Raw genomic sequence first — 18,167 nt, 5'->3', positions numbered from 1 at the left:
TTTGCACACATATCACTCACAGGCACGCGGCCCACTGAGCGGAGGCCTGATCTTTTGACATATCAGCGTACGAGAATGATGGATACACATGTGGGCACGATAGTTGACATTCATGCTCAGCTGATAATTCATGAGCTTCATTGTGCATGGATCTCCCTATTCAGCCCGAGACTGACAGAAGAGTACCGGTGGGGAGGGGGGTGGTGGTGGTGGTGGTGTGTGGGTGCACAGAGAAGACATTTAACATTCACACTTTATGTGTGTTTCAAATGGTCAGCGACACCCACCGCGGGTGATTCATATTCACAGTGTACATTTGTGCCGTGCAGGTAATGGTTTCTGATGCGTGCGGGATCATTGAGATTCATTGTGTGCGTGGCGCTGCAGCCACAGACCTGTCAATAGACGGACGGGGGGGGGGAGGAAGTGAGGGACGTAGGATGGAGAGAGAGAGAGAGAGAGAGAGAGGGCCAGAGCAGAGATGTGGCTGTCGTCTCTGTCATTTCTTACTTGGAGAGGGAGACCCTTGGGACCCCCCCTTCAGTAGCAAATGGACAGAATACACACACACACACACACACACACACAGACTCACACATGCACAGGGCGTAGCGAGGACAACACTGGTGGCAAGCCAGCAAGACAATGTCCATATCAATGATGTGCGCCCATCACGAGTGCCACCCCCGCTGACATATCGGCGCGCCTGCCATCCAGCCTGGAAATTGTTTAAGACAAATATTTGTGAGTCACTTCACAATTTCTGCCTTCCTTTCCATTAGCAGCGAGGAAAAAAATAAACCAAAGAGGAGGGGGGGGGACATGAGAGACAGATTAATGAAGGTTGTGACACTAAACACACGAGGAACACATATGAGGAGCAGATAAAGGTGTGTAAATGATTGAGGCTGAAATATAAAGAGACAGGAGGCATTCAGCAACAAATGTAAAGCGCTCCTTTTTCGCAGACGCGCGATCTTTCTCCCTCTGTATTATTGTGTTTACTCCTATGTCTGAACACTCCTCTACAATACTTGTGATGCCTCAGAGATTTGATGCCTAAAGCAGCCTTCTGCACAAACACACACACACACACACACACAAACACACACATACAAACGTATATGGCAGATATACAGAACATCAACTTTCTTATGAGGCTATTGTTTTAGAGCTGCTCATCCCAGAAAAACCATCTTGGCAGCATCAATGTTTATGTTCTATTAGAAGGGATTTTACGGTGCATCATATTTCCAAACATCTCAGTGGCCTCTTTATATTAGAGGCTGCTCCAGGTTACAGATGAGTGATCACAAATGGAATAAAACCGAACGAGACAAGGTCAACAAGTGTGAATTCTGCATGTTTTATTGCTGCATTTATGCATAAAACACCGCAGAGGATTCCGCTAACTTGCCTGTGGAAATAGTGTCCAGTGAAAGGCTGGCAACGCATTAAGTTATGTTTGCAATTTGCTGGACTGATTATATTATCACCATGCATGTTTTGTTTTTTTGTTAAAGAGCAGAACTTGATCAGTTGCTTTACTACCTATGGGTATTCATTTTAGAATAGCTTTTTAGAAACATTAAAGTTTTATGAACGCATATTATTTCAAATGAACAATGGATCAAATTACTGTCTACTGTTACTGTATAATGTAAGAGGGTCACCCAGTGAGACAAACTATGACCTAACTTTGCACTTACCTTTAAAACTACAAGACTTTCAGCATTGAACTCATTGTTTTAGCTTTTTGGCCCCTAAAAATACTATTTTGGTTCACTCCCACTGTTCTCATCAACCTCCCAGATACCGCAGAAGCTCTGATAGATCCACACATACTTTTCCAGGACCAAACCTGCCACTAGCTAGTGAACATAGTAAAGCATTTAAACATTACATACTAAGATACAGTGTTTCTCTAAGGAGCTAAAACATAACTAAACACAGTGAACGGACTCGACAAGTAGACACAAACATGAGTCTGAATGAATGCTAATGTTGCTCAGAGTCTTCTGAATGTGAAAGTTAGTTATCCTTTATTGATCCCCCGTAGGGAGATTTGTTCTCTGCATTAAATCCATCCTAAGTATTAGGAGCAGTGTGCAGCCACCGTGCAATGCCCGGGGACCAACTCCAACTCTAAGATAGTTTTTTTTGGTCAAGGGCACTTTTGGAGAATTAACCTGGCATGTTTTTTTTTTTTGTGTTTTTTTAAGGCAGAAGTAACCAGAGCTCTCAGAGGAAACCTGTGTGAGCAAAGGAAGAACATCTAGACACCCTATCCTATATCCATGCTGCCATACTATACAGTGTGCCAGAAAAAAACATGTCCGAATACATCGTATGTCAAATGCAGAATGCCAAAAATACCTGGATGTCCTTCTACATCCGGTCAGATTTCGCAGTGTGCAAACAGCATGCTTTTTCTGGCACAATCTTTTGTGCAGTTACATCACATAGGTTGCAGTATCTTGCATGAGTATAAACGAGCTTGAGTTGCTGAGAGCGCACAGACCAATGACAGCTCATTCTGCACTAAAGGCTGCGAAGGTCAAAGCTTAAGGTACACTATTGTGACGAAGTAGCATGTCGCGTTTGTATGTGAAATGCATGAAATAGTACATGCTTTGTAGGGGCAGCTGTAGTATATGCTTAAACCATAAACAAAAAGTATGTGATCTGAAATACAGCCCTCCCTAAGCTCACACAGAAAGACCTTGGTTGGGGTTTCAACGCAGGATCTTCTTGCTGTGAGACTCTTCACAACCAGCAAGTTAACCACAATGTCATACTCAGACCAGATGTGTTTACAGCTAGTGCCACTGTCCCAAAGTGGAAAAAATTTGAAAAAAAAAAAACTGTGCAAAAGAAAAAAAACACATTTAAACCAACTGTCATGTTCAACACTTACGTGGCCACATATTAGCTTATGAGTTTTTGTTTCCCCCTATTCAGTGTGTTATATGACCATAAATGAACCCTTTAAATATTGTATTAATATATTTCTATTTCTATCTATTTAGCGTTGAAAACCAGGTTTGAACCCATCATAATCCATCCATCCATTATCTATACACCGCTACTATACATTGCTACCAACTGCGCCACCTTGCAGCCCACCCATCATAATAATGAAATCAATTCAACAACTGTATTTGAACACATGTAAGGCCACATGGGAATCAAAGGAGACACATAGTATATGTGAATTCCTTGATCTCATTTTGCTTACATGTGTATGAATAGCAAAACACTTTATTGTTATTGAAAGCACCTTGTAGCACCCGCAAGTTCGACAAGCATGTTTATTCAGAAAACCAATATTTTCGCTGCATTGAATGGTACTAAAATCTGAAGGTTTCATTTTTTTTCCCTTTCTTTCAAAGAACCATATATTCATTTTGAAGTAAAATGAAAGGTTACACCGTATCCATTGCTTAACATTATTCAGCAGTGAACTTTTTTTCATGCCAGTAATCATTTTCGTCAGGTTAAGTATCACTTGTTTATTTTTTTTCATTTTCTAGAAATGGAACACCTCAAGAACGGTGACCTTCGCTTAAACCAGTGATAAGGCTCCAGCAGGGCAATGATGGCAAGTAGATGAAGTACTACTCTTGCTTTTGTTGTGTCCTGTGGAGATACAAATCCATCAGTACATTATAAAGTGGCCTTCGTCTTGGGCAATGTTAATGGCCGTGACGGGTCAAGTATACTTTGCTGTACTTAAATCTAAGAGATGCAGAGATGACGGGTGAGACGCTGTCCTTCATGCCAGAGGAGATAAGAGTTTTACCATATCACACAGCCCGCATTTACAGCAAAGTTTCACAGCATGGCTTGCACTTGGGATCAAAATTTTTTTGCACACCTTGAAGACGGTAGTTGCTTCTTAAGATAACGTGGCAGATTGAATGCGTCATTATGAAATCACATGTCAGATCCATAAAGTTACTCATTCATTCATTCAGTTAGCCTCTAAGCCCCGTCATTAAAAGACATGCCAGTGTCTCTTGCCTGCCTCCTCTCTGATGCACTGCCAAACTGTGTTCGTCCTTGTGTTAAGCCGTTTCTTGATTTGTCTTAAAAATAGATTAAAATAAAATCTTAAAAAAAGAAAAACACTGAGTTGGCCATTTAAACCTGTGGTGTTTGCCAAGGCACACTGCTGTAGATGGGCTACAGAGGTTGAAATGGTAAAAAATAATTCTATAACTACTTTAATGCTTCACGGCTTTAAATTAAAGACCTCCACGCGAGCAGGATTAGCCACTGGAGCAGGTTTTCCTTTATAGGCCTGCTGTGAGATAAAAAGATTTCACTGGCTTTTGCCTGTTGATATTTCTGTTACCAAAGTGGATTATTTTTTTTTCTTTAATACTTGCTGTCTTCTTCCCACACAACCAGCTGAAATAACTCCCAAGAACATAAATGCAGAAACTCCAGGCTACCCCTGACACTCTAGGAAACCTCCATCTATGAACAGGGCACAGTTTAAATGGCAATGTTTAATTATATATATTGATTATGGCAGGTAACATAAAATACAATTTGAACTCCTCTGAGTGGTATACTGTATACTGCTACACGTCAATATGAGATCAACCTTAGCATGTATTCAATCAGTCTGCCACATGGTGACCCTGCTATATGCACAAAAACACAAATTGTTCTGGGAAGAAAAAGCGGTATTTTAGAAATATAGTGACTTTTCCCCCTGGTTTTATTTTCAAAACAACTAGAAACCATTGAGGATATATAAAAAAAATGGATGTAAAGCCATGATGTCACCCAGTGGTTTGCAGCCTCTCACTTTGAAATCTCTATGTGACCACTGCCATCTATGATACGGTCGGGCTATATCAATCACAAAATAAAACATATCCTGCTTTATTGTTTGTTTTCCTTCAAATGGGACCGTAATTTACCAAAAATAAACACCATATTGTATTCAAAAAGTCTTGAAACTAATAATTGAGAGCATAAACTCATTAGGAAAATGTTTACTGATCCACCAGATGAAGCAGGATGAAGGGGAATTTTCTCATGGACTTTTATACAAACGTACTTCTTTTTCGCCAATAGGAGTCGCCCCCCGCTGGTTGTTAGAGAGAATGCAAGTTTACAGGCCAATTTCACACTAATTTGCCTCCTCATCTCCTTTGTCCTCCCATCCTTCTGACTGTGACCCAGAAATCAGTTCTGATGTCTCATTACAAAGGATAACGCAATTCTTAAAATGCATCTCGAGAATGGAGGAGGCTAGAAAAGCTAGAAGCAAGGCATGTGACATTAAAGAGCATAACACAAAGCTTGTATATTTCAATGATGTCGGGAGGAGGGCTGTCGATGTGTGTATATTGTGTTGTGTGTGTATATTACACATCCAGCCATTATTTATGTCATTCTTTATTTGTTTATTAATAGTCACTGCACATGTGTATTACATTTTTTTTTAAATGTCATGTTGTGAACTGAATTATAAGTAATTATATACTGTTATATTTATTGTTCTGCTCACGACAGAGATCCAAACACACAGTGGTAAGTTAATACAAAGCAATGGACAGGTGATACAGTTACACCACAAGTTTTATTCAATGAAAAAACTTTACTTGTCTCAAGTTTTTTATCTCTTATCCCTGTTCCCTTCAAAAATAATAGTGTCCTTTGTGTGTGAGAGCTACAGAACTTGTGTACACCACAACATCATATTTATTTAATAAGTTGCTTTAAACTGAGGCAACTATGTCTTATTTTTGTCAATACCTGTTGCTTTGTTTCCTCTCTGCTCTCTCGGAGTAAATCAAGGGAGTTGAGGAAAGGAATCGAGGATGCACAATTAGGGAAATGAGATGAGCCTCAAGACACTTTCAAGGCCTTGGCCTCACTATCCAGACCCCGAGGCTGCATCCATCTTTTATAGGAAGTCTGTGCTGGAAACACAGACCCCTCAACTCATTTCACAAATTGTTCATCCTCAATTCCTTTCCTTGACTCTCCTCCTCAGGTGGAACTGAAGCAACAGGTATTAAACAAAATCAGACATCCTTGCGTCAGAGCTGTTGCTTTAAAGAGTGGTGTTCATGGCAACCCACTGGATATATTTATTAATAATTCAGTGCACAATGAGACAGAATATGACAAACCTGTTTGGATGTCATATTTTTTACTTGACACACACATACACAGGGAAGTATACAAAGCAAACAAATGAGTACTGTGCAGATAAAAAGCAGCAAATGTATTGTATGCATATTGTGTCTTTGAGCAAAACACTGAACCTTAAGTTGCTTCTGAAGGAAGACAAGCATCCATCCATCCATCCATCCACTATCTTTACACTGCTTAATCCTTATTAGGCTCAGGGGGTGGGGGGTTGGGGTGGGGTGTGTGTGCTCTGGACAGGTCGCCAGTCTATCACAGGGCTACACTTACAGACAGAAAACCATGCACGGTCACATTCAGGAAGACAAGCATGCATATATATATACACATTACAATTTCACCACAATATTCAGCTATATTGTAATGGAAAAATACTGCATCTGCATGAATAATGTCAAAGCAAGTTTCTCTAAGTTTCTCTAAGTTTCATTAAAGCTGAGTGGAAAGGTTACAGGCCCAAAATGTGTTCCCATAACATGTAGGTAAACACTACTGGCTGTACATGGGAAGAAGAAGTTGTGCATCCCATGTGATTAGACTATTGATGCCTGATCCTGCGTGTTTAGTCTTCTAATGTCTGTGAATGAGTGCACCCTGTACACCCAGCTGTTGTTTTCCAGCATGGGATTGTTATACTACCATTGAAGTAAAGACCACGCCTGTACATGTATAAGAATACTATGCTGCCTGCATTCATGGGTACTCTCCTGCAGACTGCTTGCATTCTGTATGACCTGTACCTTCAAAGCTTTGAATAAAACAAGACAAAGACAACTCGGACTACTGGACTTTATGTAGATCATAGAAAATTTCCTCAACAATATATACAGTTATGGCAAAATCATATGCTTTTGTCTGATTCTGGCAAAAATCAGGGATACGCTTTAAACAATATGTAGAATGTTTCACAGTTTTATTTCAAGTAGTAGCCAAATTGACTTCATGGTAAAGTTTCAAGCTAAACTACACATGTGCCAATGCTGGACAGCCATAGCAACAGCAACTAAGGGGGCGTGGCAAATCAAATCGAATCAAATCAAACTTTATTTTTAAAGAACTTCTAATAGAGTAGAGTGCTTTACAGCATTTAAAAACATTGTCAAATAAAAAAAAAAAAAAAAAAACAGTTACTCTACTGAACTTTAGTGTAATGAGGATGTAGGAAATACATTAATGAAGGGTTTTAGACTTTATGGTAAATATGACATTGCTTTCGAGAGGACAGGACCACAACTGGTTGACAGAAAAATGGTCGTCCAATCAAATTCAGCCAATCATCGCGGTAGTTTTTTTGTTTGTTTGTTTAAGGTTACCTGACGCGACAAACGCGCTGCAAGTGGTTCTGTAGAGTTAGTTTTTGCAGTCGGAACACGTACTAAGGATCAAGCCGCCGTAAAACCGACTGTAAATCAATCCCTGAAAACGACCCGGATGCTGTAGCTCCTGTGCGTGTACACCTGCGCGTCCAGGTGGCTCCAGACCTCCACGTGACGGCGGCGGACATGTCTGCACGGTGGCAGGCCTTGTTCCAGCTAAGACAGCTGCTCCTGTTAGCGCGTTTTAACGTGGACTGCGGGTTTTTAATGAGCGGTGCGGCAGTTTTGCCAAACCTTCGCTAATTGGGAGGAAAATGCCTCCGGTGGTTTGTGTACAAGTTGACTGGCAGCTGCCTGTTAGCGGGACTCAGAGGTTCGCAGGCGGATTGATATGAAACAGCAGAGGTCACCAGCAGATGTTTGCTGACTGATTCACTGGCGTTTTGCAGAACAACTTCTTTTATTTTTATTTTTATTTTTTTTCTCTGTCTCCTTGGATGCAGCTGATTTGCTTTTACTAATTAAAATCCTATCTGGAGACGTAGCCTGCAGCTTATTGCCTGTAAACAGTGCATCCATCAAATACGGTCACATATGTATGTTGTTTGTTGGCAGGGCTTAAGTTTTTTTTTTTTCCCCCCCTTCTCTCTCCACATGTGCTAATCTGTGCTTTCAGTGGACATTATAAGCTGTTTTTTCCCCTCCATGTGTGTGTATATTTCTTACTAATCTGCAGCTGTGTATGTGTGTGAGAGAGAATGCAGACTTTCCAGCTAAAGCTTCTGTGTTTTCTTGCTATTAACATGGTTGCACCACAAATATAAAGACAGACTATATTTGAGTGTCTGTAAGCTGTGTTTTTATTTTTATTTTTTATTGGATTTATTTATTTATTTTTTGACAGAAAAGTACTTCTAAATGATTTAGTCATATTTCATTTGCTCTGGTAAACACAGGACCTGTCAGAGCATCAGATTGCAGTTTATGATTTTCATAAATATGATTTGTCCAGGTTTGAAATGCATGCTTCAATGCAAATAAGACAACTTACCTACCAGATCTAATGGATAAGTAGAATTCCAGCTTCTCCTCCGTATAGCCGAGCCGCAGCACAGCCGGCGCGCAGCTTTTGTGAGTAGAGATAAATAAAGCCATTGCCATAAACGTTCACCAGAAGAGACAGATATCAGTAATTCAAGTGTAAGAGTGAGTGTGTGATCTCCAGCTGAAGGTTGGCTGTCTGTCATCTCTCCGAGTCACCCGTGGGTCTCTGATTTCCACCTCACAGCTGCCACGTTACAGTCGCTGATGGCCGTTTTCCTTCTCGTCCATTTCTGCGTTTAAAACTTTCATCCCCCTTCCCTTTTTTTTTTTCTTCCCTTTTTATCCTTTATGCTAATCAAGCCCAGGCGCTCTCTCCTCCTGTCTGTTAATCTGTGTCCCACACTCTCACACATCCTGACCGTTTCACCTGATCCCATAAGTGCCGTTTTTCATTTGATCTTCCCCTTTGGGCTACATATTACTGATCATCCTCTTTTGCCTCCTCCTCTTTCAGTGGCTCCTTCTTTATATTATACTCTCCTCAACCAGTCACCTATTTTTTTTTAACTTAATGAAAAAAAAAATAGTTTAATCCTGATGCAAACTCATCTGTGCTACACTCCTTTCCCTTTGCCAGTCTCTCTCTCTCTCTCTCTTTCTGCTTGTGGCCCCTGCGGTGACATAATTTAATATTCGTGGTGTCATAGTAAAGAGAGAGAAGGCTGGGGTTGTCAGCGTGGCGCGAGGGCCTGCATTGATTTAGTGCTCGCACCACAGAGGGAGCATCTCTCCTTATTTTATTAGGAGGCTACGGTCAACCTGATCCAGTGACAGGGAGGTGGGGCAGTGTGACTCGAATAAACAGCTGGAAGGCAGAAATAGAAATAGCAGCAGTATTTACTGTACACTCCCAGCAAAGACTAAAAAAAAAAAGCATGCACCATTCAAGTTAAGAAACTCTGAGATAATCTGCATCTCCTGTCTCCGTTGTACCAGCTTTTCTCATCTCTAATTACTGTACTGTCTGCTGTCTATGCAGCAATTAACAGAGGTAAGCGTAATGTCTACGAAGCGATGTATGTTTGACGGTTGACAACAGTTAAGTGCCGCAGATAGGGCCTTGATGATAATTGGCATTTGTGGTTAGGTTGGAGTGGGTTTGCTTGAAGAGTCAATTCATTTACACTTTATGCCACTTTGCTCCGTGATTACTGTGCCTGACTCCAGTCCAACTCCTCCTGCAGTAAGTATTTTTCACCTGCTAGGTGATGCTGTGGCTCGGCGCCGGTGTTCAGACATGTCGCACGCGTGTTTGCAGGTAGATGTCTTACACTGTGTTTGCGAAGGCACAATAGTGCAGGTGTGGAACTGGAGTAACAGAGGCCAAGCTGGTGTCTCAGTGACTTCACACAGATGACACCAAGGTTACTTCTCCCATGAAAATGCAAGCGTTGAGAATCTGCCATTGGTGCATTTGCAAGGAATAAATTGATAAATGAAGCTATTAAAATTTAAAGAGCTGCTGTATAACAGATTGCATACACCTCAGGTGTACAGCTTTGACAGAGTGCTGAAGGCTGAGCAGAGGTAAAGGATGAACTGCAATTAGTTAAGACAGTTGGAATCTTTGTGTCAGATCTTTGGTATATTGCTGCCATTTATGCCTCTGGTATGTTGCATTTTTAAGAAACAACATATTTTGGTTTCTTTTTGGACTAGTACAATGTTCAGGATTTAATGGAAGTTTGTGGTGAGGCTGCTGATTACAACCCTCCTCTCCAAGTCGTCTAGAAGAACCTACAGTGGCTGCTGAAAACACAAAAGACTCTCTTTATGGCCAAGGTTTGACTTGTCCGTCCGTGTCAAAGGATGGCAGCGCACACGTTCCCTCTGTAGATATCAAGGGCTCATTTGAAGCTATCAATGTTTTCATGCTAATGAGAATATAACAGTCTGTCAACAGAGCCCCATAAATGCTACGAACTGGACCTTTAATGCCTCAATTTTCATTGCTTTTCAGCTTCTCTCTCTCTCTCTCTCTTCAGATGTTTTGGTACAAGTCCTTATTTCAGTAACTTCAGTGTGAATCATTATTTTTTTTTACCCCCAAACCCACCATCCTATAGAGGTTTAAATGTGGAACTTGACATAGCTTTAATATGTTAAAGCTTGCATACCAGCAGGACCTGTGGTGCACTTTCATCACCTACAATCAGAGAAAGTCCACTTGCAGATTGAAGGTAACGTTTGATTGCTAACTGACTCAAAATGTGGTGTTTTGTTTTCTGCTCCAGTCTGTGGTCCATGGAGACTTTGCAACTGGACATGTATCATCCATCAGTGGCCACTGTGTCTGGAACACAGGTTCTTGCAGTTGCATGATTGTGATTTGTGACACTAGCACATGTTGCTAGTGCTTTGATGTGCTTTGTGCATGCACGACATGAACAGTCTTGAAAATTAGTTTAAATTAGTCAAACACTGTTTTACACTGAGCGATTTATAAGGTTTGAATCGGGACTGCAGTGATTCATAATTTTAAGCGCTACGTGTTATTGTTTTAAAGTTAGCATTTTGAAAGGTCAGACCTGCAATGATTCAGAGCTGTGTTGGTTTGTTAGGCTTAGATAAGATTAGTCAACTCGAGTGTTGAGATATTTCAAAACTCAAAGCTAATCTGGTCACATTTTCTCTTGAAACACAACAGATTTGATTTAGACGTTAACTTTTTCCTCACTGTTTACTGGAATAAAATAGAACACTGACATGACTTCAATTCATTGAGACAATGCACCGTTTTACTAAACTATTTTTAGGTAGAAACAAGACATATATTATGTTAGTAATTGGAACAATTTGGCTTGATTCTAACAGTGCAGTGAGCTGTCAGCCTTGGAGTTGAAATCATGATTTTAGTGTTGGTCACAAAAAAAAAAAAGTTTTCCTCACAGCAGGCAACCCCTAGACAATCTTTGTGGAGAAAGAACTTATAGAGTTTTAGTAGGGCTGGATATACAAATCTCAAAGTATCACAAAAAAAAACAACAACAACAACAAAAAAACACAATAATGATGATGATTTGCAGGAAATATATCTACTCTGCATTTAGGTCAGCTCTCATCTTCACAATTACCCTGTTAGACTACTGCAACATAATTACATAGCTGGCATCCGTAATGCCAAAACCGGGGAAAAAAAACAACAACACACAGACACATATTGTTGGAAATGTGTAAAAAAAAAAAAAAAAAAAAAAAAGAGCCACCATGTGGAGAGTCCGACATTTCCACAAGATGAAGAAAATGTGGTGAACATTTGAAGAGGTACCATCCTACCGAGTATACAGAAAGCCTGAGTTTCCAAACTGCCAGCACCACAACTCCAGCTCACAGCGGAGCCTCTTGAAGGACTGTCAGTTCAAACGAAGCTGCTTTCTCAGTGATTACTTATTGTGCGAAAGAGTCACTTTGCAAATCATTTTTCTAGTTTATATGTTTAGTTCTTTTTCTTTATTATGTTCCAAATGAAGGTATCAAGGTGTCCAGTATACGTGGCCATATCGCTGAGTCCTTAGACATTGAAAATCTGACCTCCACAATACATTTCAAGAGCACTTTCTTGTCTGTACTCAGAAGCCAAACACAGAAGCAAAATGAGAAAATCATTTAGGCCTAAACCCTTACTTCTTTTCCAATTCCAGTTAAATGACAGTTGTCAGGCAACAAGATGTGGCGTTATCACCACCATTGTGTCGCTGCGGTAAAGCTAACTTCTGCCGCCTCTGTCTCTCTTTGTAATGGCTTCTTTTTTTTTTTTCCTGTTTTCCTGACAGAGAGAGGAAAGAAGTAACACCTGTAATGTGTGATAGGTTACGCTGAATAACGCTGAATAACAGAATAAGAAAAACACACACACACAGAGAGTATGTGTGGGTGGAAGGCCGAAATAGGAGAAAAGAAAAAAAATTCTGCTCATCTGACTGATCTGCATCTGTGTGTGAACGTGGTGCGTAGTTGCAACAGTGAGGCAACGCTGGGAGTAAAACATGAGTTAGGTGAAATTTGGGCAATGAGATGTGTGTGATGTGAGCAGGGACTGTAAAGTTTGATCTGGAGTTTAAAAAAAAAACAAAACAAAACAAATTTTTCTCCGTCCAATCGCAACAAAAATCTCCCTGAAGCGTTTGGGAAAACAAAGCAGGGCTTCCCGGCATCGCTTAAACCGCGTCAATATATTGCCGTCCGTTGTGTGAACGATCCTCTGGAGGATGTCGGCGGGGATTCAAAGGGTACAGTAGGCGATAGAGTATGTCACGCAGCATTCGATTCCATGTGTATTTGTGTCAAACGGCTGCGGAGGGATCGATCAGGGGCGCAAAGTGATGTATGCGTGTATCATGTGATGAGATACAGGGCCAAGGTTTTTAGGCTGAGAGCTCCGTAATTCATTACAGCTATGTGAGTGTTCATGCGAGTGTGTGTGTGTGTGTGTGTGTGTGTGGATGCTTGTGTGATTCATAAGATGAAACCCGCCCGGCTATGAGGGAACTCATTAGACTCCTGTCGTCTCACCTCCCGGTAGGAAAAATACCTGGCATCTGGGAGTTTATATTCCCTCTTCTTTACAACTCTCTCTCTCTCTCTCTCTCTCTCTCTCTCTCGCTCTCTCTCTTTATTGCTTCCACACTCGGTGCCACAAAATCCAAGAGCAATCACCAATCAATCTTGTACACTCACCTAGCCCTCTCTCCGCTGCTAACCACCATCTGCCTTCTCCTGTTTTTGTTCTCCGTCGCACTCAACTTTCTCTTCAGTCACATTCGAACACATCCTCTCCTCCTGCCTTTTGTATTATATCCCATTAAGGCTCATCAGGCTCATCGCCTCATCCTTCTGTAATCATGTCATCCATGCATTCTCCCCGTCCTCCTTGCTCCGCTCCAGTCATCTATCATTCTTCTGCCGCGTCCCCCTCCCCTCCCTCCCTCACCCATCCTTCCTCCGCACATACGGCCCTGCTCCTTTTTAAACTCCCAAGTGATTGCTTGTCACTGCTGATTGTATGACTCTGACACCTCTCTCCTCCCTGCCGTCTTCTCACCTACCCGGTACCTATAATTTTACTTTGTCACCATGGAGATTCTGTCTTGCTCGCGCGAGTCGAGTCAGAGGTTTAGTGCAGGTGAAAGAGGTACGAGACGGGGGCTTGCATTTTCATGACAATTCATGTCACACAAGAAAGTGAGCAAAAGAAAAGAACAATCAGGGACAACCAGGGAAGGTATCGGAAACAGGCACATGGGTGAAATGCGCTCGTGGAGTAGCTACGAGTTCTACCCCAGAGAGGACTTATTTTAGGAAATAAGTTGTGCTGTGTTTAGGTGTTTTGAAGGCGGAGAGTCTTAAAGAGGAGTTGAATGTAGGGCGTGGGTGTTTTTAACATTAATGGCAGTTCAGAGCCACATTAAAACATTTCTGTAAATGGCTACCAGTTGCATGTGGATACGTTTCAACCAACAGCTGCTGTTGTTTTCTATCATTCCCTCCAACCTTGATGAAGTAGTAATCAACCACTTCAACATGTCAGAACCTATTTTAATACAAAACATTACATTTCATAAAATTTAACCAGGCAGCATCTTGCATTATCCTGAATGGAGGTGTTTTCACCAAACCTGAGCCGCCATGGTGTCATAAAACTGTTAATTTGCAACTGTAATTTGTGGTGGTTTCAGAAGGCACTTGTAAATGATATGTTAGCAGTGTCACATCAGGTCATTTCTCCAAGGTGCTTAATTGGAACTACGGAGAATAGAGTGTAAATAAAGTGCAGTGATTCAAATGAGAGTTATTCATTTAATAGTCAAATTTTTTTTATTTATATATAGAAATACACTCTTGGTGCAACTTCTCAAATGGAAAAGCTTCATGTCGTTGGCTGTTGTGGACCGTTGGCGAGACTGAACAGAAAATTGTCACGTCAGGTTTTGAGATCTTGGAAATTGTCTTATGCTCTGACCTTTTTGCAGATTAATCATTTTGTAAAATCCTTTAAAAACAAGTCAAAGCAATGGACAGATTAAATAACGGTTATTTGCGGCCCCGTGTAACTGTTTTATCACGGTAAAAATGGAAAAGAACAAGAGAAAAATACCCCTGGAAATCCAAAGTGATGTCTTCAAATTGTTTTTTTTGTCTTTCAAAAAGCACCAAACCCAAATTTATTCCATTTAAAGTGACGTACATCAGAGAAAAGCAGGAAATCTTAAAAATCAGAGAAGTCAGAATCAGCGAATAGTTGTCTTCTTTGGCGAATTACTTAAATGATTAACTCATTATCACATTTGCTCATTTTCTGTCAGTCGATTAATTGTGTCAGCGGTAATTAATTGCAAATTAGCAATGACACTACAAAGGCTACCACCGAGCATTGATGTGTTTTGGCTCCTCTCTCACTCTGTTGGGTTTCATTTCACCACATCCTCTCCCCTCCTTCACCCCGCTGCTCCTCGGCTCCTCTCCTCTAACCCCCTTCGTTTCCCCCCTTCTCTACACCGCTGTGCCCTCTCTTTAGCTGTTGCGATCCACAGGGTAATGGTGCTTGTCGTCTGGAGTCTGTTCCATCAATACGTGGCTCCTCTGTCATCCTGGGTTTACACTCCTAGCCACTACTCGTCCATCCACTCAGCCTCTCATCAAAAGTCCCTCCCTCCATCTCCCCCCTCCGCTACCTCACCATTTTGTCTGCAGCTTTTGTCATCCTTGTCCTCTTTTAGCCAGTTTTAATCATTGCTGCTAGTTCCGTCTCAAAGCTTTGTTGGTATCGTAGGACTATTCACAGCAAACAAACAAAACACCTCAGCACATTTTCAGTTGTAAAAAATGTTGCACAGAAGCCTGGAACAAATTCTGCGAGGACTTTCTGCGTGGCCCCTTCCTTTATAATGGAAATATGAAAATCCCCTAAGATATCACATCAAACAAAGAATCTGCAGTATGTCTGAAAACTGCGGCACCCACAATGAGACCTTTACTGCCTTGAAGTAATCACCTGCAAGCCACACGGGGAGAGGAATAAAGCATGCCAGGCACAAATAGAGAACTCATAACCATTAAAGTCAGTACAGTAATTGAATGAAAGGTGGGCTGCTGTTTTAGTAGCTGGGGCACAGGTATGTGTCCTATCAAGATGGTGGGATGCGGAGCTTTTTTGGTTGTTACAGTAGGTGTTGCATCATTAGATGTTGAGGGCTGATTCAGTGTTTGGATTGGGCTTAGTCAGATGTGAAATGGCAAAGGAGGGAATGCTGCCGTTATGGCAAATAATTTCACACAATGATGGATTGACAGAAAGCACAGTTTACATTCCTCATCACATCTCGAGCGCGCATACCTGAGCGCGTGCAGATGCCTCGAATGTTTGTGCTGCTCGACTTTGGATATGTGTGCACTGATGTGGCTCCGAGTGTAGGTGAAGACACTCCGCCAGGCATTTCTATCAGCTGGTAAATTCTTATCTCCGCAGCCCACATAAACACAATTGCCGCATCAGTATGCAAGAAAAGGGATCTTTTCTTTTTGTTGTTGGTGGGAAAAGTGGAACAGTTATAAAATGGGAGCGATCTGTGTCCGTGCACAAGCACATGTGTTTGTGTGCGTTGCTCAGCGTGGGCCCGGAGAGCAGGTTGTCAGCCACCGTGGCATATGGTGTGCACCCAGGTGATGAGTCGGTCTCCAGCACAGGCCCTTTTCTTGTGTGCATATGTGCGGGTGCATGGGTGTAGGTGTGTGCGCGCCGCTCTTTCACTCTGATGACCATCTGTGCCCTGCTCTTCAAAGCAGCCCTTTCCGCCCGGCCCCATAGACAAATGAATTATTAAACTGCTTTTCCAGGTGACACCCAAACCATTTGTTACCTCCTCTCCGGCGGGGTAGACACCGACTTCAGGAAACAATCACTCGGATTCCTGGCGCGTACCCTCCCACCTGATCCCCTATCATCTCTGCATGCCTCCTTTTTCTGATCCACTTTCCTGTCACCATATACTCATCTTTGACATCCTCTCGTGACTCCAGCACGCCTTCGCCCACCGTCGTCCCCTCGCTTCATGTCCCTCTGTCTTTATTACCCCATTTCTTTGCCTCTCAATGGACTCCATGCTTAATTTGGTCTCTCCCTTTCTCTCACTCCGTCCCTTTCCTCATCGCACACTCTCTCTCTCATTCTCTTTCTGTCCAAAAAAAGTCAATCTTTCTCCCAGCTCCAGCCTCAGGGACTGCGACCGCTTGAGGAATCCAATAAGGTTGATTAAGTGATGACAGTATAATTACAGCGATGGCACAGGCACAATCAATCTCTTGCTTCCTGAATAGGATAAATGAGCCGACCTGGGTCATCAGCATATGGAAGATAACTTCACTCAGAGCATACTCAGATGGAAACTGGGAAGCTAAGTGAAAGAATCAGATGTGAAGAAAGACAGAAGGTCCTTTTTTTTTCTCTTCCTCATAAATGTTCTCGATCACTTTATGTACAAGAAAGTTAAAAAAAAAAAAAAAAAGGTATTGAGATGTAGTCGGTTGACTCCTCTGACAAAAGACAACTGGAAGCAAAATGAATAGCATCAAGAAAACGTTGGTTCATCCACATGCAGTCTTTACCAGACAGCAATCTCAAAAGGTTCAGAATATGAATGCTTATGTGTGAATAAGCATGAGTTGACCTATAAAACTGCATTCTTTGCGCTCATTTTCTTGAGACATATTTGAAGTCCAACTGAAATTATTAAGACTCTAGGATTACTATTCAATGTGACTTGAACCTTGAAACTGTACTGGCACTGCCTTGCCACTGCTTAAGGACTCTGAGGCGCTACATGTGAAAGTTGGGAAAGGTTCAAGAGGTTCGACTCTATACAGATGTCCTCTGTCACGCTGGGGTGACGACTCATTTTGATGCCCTCGTGAAAGGCAGCAAAAAAAAACAGTGTTTGACATTCAACTGCAAAACAGTTCTTAGAAAGACGTCGGTAGAAAAGCAGACGGATGTGGCAAAGTGCTTCACAGCTATATATGAATTAGACTATTTAAATTAAAAGCTCAGGGCTGACTCAAGCTTACGTATATGCCCGTGTCAACACATTGTAAAATAGTAAAGACAGTAGAACAATCCTTACCAAGACACGTGTTTTGGGAACTCGTGTTGCACTTATAGATCCCATTTGCACTGTTTTCTTCACTTGTAGACCCCATTTCCACCAATTTCTTAACATATTAACCCAATTTACAGAATGTTTTTAAGCTACTCACCCCAGCATCACCTGATATGAACTTGTGATCACATCTGGGTTCCACTGTGATTGGATCTGTGCCAAGTGTAGATGCAGATGCAATAGTTAGGCCACATCCATGTCCAATAAGCTGAAAAAAATCACTACTTTTGCCTCTGCAGACTCTAGGAATGGGTACCATACCTCAGTATAATGTGAGATCAGGGCTTAAATCATTCAGAACCAGGGAACTGATGACATTTTTGGTTCTGCATTAGGTATTAAAGAAATTATTGAAACAGATCTTCTAGTCATTTATTGCTATATAAACATTTTATCTGACCAAATCTGTTCCTAATTTGTC

Source organism: Stegastes partitus, unplaced genomic scaffold (assembly GCF_000690725.1).
Source record: "Stegastes partitus isolate 25-593 unplaced genomic scaffold, Stegastes_partitus-1.0.2 Scaffold640, whole genome shotgun sequence".
NCBI lineage: Eukaryota > Metazoa > Chordata > Actinopteri > Pomacentridae > Stegastes > Stegastes partitus.
This window is presented reverse-complemented; position numbering follows the sequence as displayed.